This window comes from Choloepus didactylus, chromosome 10, assembly GCF_015220235.1.
Source record: "Choloepus didactylus isolate mChoDid1 chromosome 10, mChoDid1.pri, whole genome shotgun sequence".
Lineage (NCBI taxonomy): Eukaryota > Metazoa > Chordata > Mammalia > Pilosa > Megalonychidae > Choloepus > Choloepus didactylus.
In genome coordinates this window covers 97720316-97723396 of record NC_051316.1, presented here as the reverse complement: position 1 = coordinate 97723396, position 3081 = coordinate 97720316, and positions in this window count along the sequence as shown.

Genomic DNA, 3081 nt, shown 5'->3' with positions numbered 1-3081 from the left:
ACACCAATCAAAGAATTGCAATCTAATCAACACTAACACATCTGCCCGTACAAGATTACATTAAAGATAATGGCGTTTTGGGCAACATAATACATTCAAACTGGCACACTCTCAGACCCAAATATTCTCACTCACTGCTTTGGCTTGTGTTTAAACTCCTCTGCTGTGGGCTTCTTGGCCCAAGCACTGAGTGGTGGGCGGTGGGGGATTGGGGATGGGGGGTGGGGGGTGGGGAGGATTGGGCAGGAAGGGGCCGACCAGCCTGGCTGCTCTAAATGCTACTTTAACTCACTCTTGTGATTGCCCCAGGTTCCCCTCCTAGTCGTACCCCATGGTGCTGTTGAAATTTAGGAATTCCACAAACTTTCTGCTCCACTGAGGACTCTCCTGTTTTCTACAACTTTATATATAGTATACATTTACATCTATATTTTTAAGGATCCAAATGGAAAAACCTGAAGCTATTTGCCTTTTTTTTTTATTTTAAAATTAGTTTATTTATCAAATAAAAAACACAACAGGGCACCTTCACTAAAGAATGACCAATGATGTCTGGAACATCTCCGTCTGCTGGGAAGGCACATGGCTGGCGTCTGCTGGTCCTGCATTGCATTTCAAAATGGCATTCTCCAAAATGTCCCTGGGCTTGTCTCTCTTAGCCTCTTCAGCTCCTGTGCATCTAACCATCTGGGGGTCCTCTCTTAGTTTCTCTGGAGCAAACTCTGGGCTAGCATCTCTTAGCTTCGTGTCTCCAAATGTCCTTCTGTCTGCATCTCCAAGTATCAGCTTTCAACAGCCATCTCGAAAATGTCTCTCTGCTCTGTGTGCGCTCCCTTTAAAAGACTCCAGTAAACTAATCAAGACCTACTCTGAATGGGCAAGGTCCAATCTCCATGGAAACAGTCAATCAAGAAGTCACACCCTAATCAAAAAGATTAATAACTCTGCCCCCTCAAGATTGCATTAAAGAATATGGCTTTGAGGGGTGGGGCATAATATATCCAAACCAGCATAGGGAGATAGGACAGTGTACCCAGTCTCTCATTTTTCTCCCATCTCTTGTGCTTCTTATCTTCCTTAAAGTCTGTCTTCTCTCTTTGTTTGGCCCTCTCTGACCTGGGGCCTCTGTGTTCCTCTCTGGCTGTGTTTGTGTTTGCCTCTGGGTCCCTGGCTCTGGCTCTGGCTCTGTTTTGATGTCTCTCGGTGACTCTATCCCAGTTCTGATCCTCTCTTTTCCTGCTTCTCTAAGCCCCATCATCCCCCGATCTCAGTGACGGCTCCCCATCAGTGGGAAGCTCTGGCCCCCATGGCTGGCTGGCTCTGGAGCAGTTTGTGGGTGGGGGAGCCCCAGATTGCTGCAACGTGGAACAAGGATTTCCACCACATGCTCCCCCTGGCAGACTGCCACCACAGCTCACAGCCTGCCAACATCACACTTCAACTTAAAGAGGGAAAACTGCCAGACCAATGTTTTAGCTACAGCCCTGTGTCAGGGTTGCATGGGGAATCTTGCAGCAGCCCCTGCCAAAAGCTAGAACTGTGAGGGGGTTAGGGAATGGGGCTCTGGGCTGCTGTGTGTTGGTGGGGGGTCCTGGCTGCCACCCTCCCTGGCCTATTTCTGGGTACCAGAAATCCTGCTTGGAATCCACAAAGGGCTCTAGACTGAGCTGAGTTCCTCTGTGCTCTCCCCAGGATGGGGGCTCATCCCTTCCTTGTTCATTCTTGGGCAAGTAGTCTCTCCATTGTTTCGCCTACAGTGTGGTGCCTCTTCCATCCATGGGCAGAGTAGCCCAGTGCCATGAACCAAGAGACCCCAAGCTCAGGAATAGTCTTGAACAAAGGAAAAGTCCCTGGAAGCACTCTGACTTTACTGGTCAAGAGTTAGGAAATGTCAAGACCAGGGTAGAACCACCCATCTCCAGCAGTGAAGAAAACCCATCCCTGCCAGTGCAAAATCTCCATTCTTTCTGGGACTTATCCCTGCCAGCATAGAAGTTTCCATCCTTGCTAGTGTAGACATGCACGTCTAGAGAAGCACTCATTCCAGCAACTGTAGGGATTCCTACTTATGAATGTAGAAGTGCCCTTCTCGGACAGTATAAATTCATCAGTACTGTCAGGATAACCATACCCGTCCCTGTCCCATTAGACATTCCCAGCTCAACCACTGCAAATGCTTTCATTCCTGTCAGCGTCAATCCCCGTGAAGAGCACACTCAAGGCCTTTCAATACAAAAGAGCCCTCTTGTTAGCTCCCACCAGGAGTCTGTTTAGATGCCCCTTCTTCCAGGCAGCCTTCCTATTCTTCCAGTGAAGATGCACCTCCCTGCAGATTGCATGTGCAGAGCCCCCCATTCAGGCCAAAGTAGCAGTGTATCCATAAGTATGGTATAGACGCATCTGGCACTGTCAGGGCATTATTTTCCCTCCCACTGTGAAGGAGCCCAGTATTCCAGTGTGAGCAATGCCCCCTTTTAGGAGTATAGTGGCTGTAGAACTGCAAATATAAAAACATGCATCCTTATTAGCATAGAAGTCCCCATTCTAACTAATGTAAAAACACCCATTCTTGAGACTTCAGAGGCTCCCAATGCTACCAGTGTAGATGTGCTCATCGATATGGAAGCATCTACCTGCGGGGGTCTACAGACTCCCGGCCCTGCCCCTGTGAATACACCCACCTGCTGCCAGAGGCAGGAAGGCCCCCTGAGACACCTGGCAGACCCAGAAGGAGCTCGTATCACCAAGGGGCCAGGGGCGGCAGCAGGGCGAGGTGGAACCACCTGATTGCAATCAACAACCTGGGGGAAGTGCCGCTGCCAATATAAACAGATAAGCACTAATAATCACTCTTTCTTAAAAGCCCCACTTGCATGTCCCATTTTTCTGAGAAACAGCCACCTGCACAGCTGCTCCTAATCAAGGACCATTTAATTCGTTCCCAGATCATTGTCTGCACTAATTGTCTTAAACAAACCGAAGTTCATTTCACCTTATTCCCAAAGGGCTTGGAGGGCTTCTAATTACCTGAAGGTGGTTCTCCACATCATCGCAGCCCAGCTTCATTAAAGATCACAATAT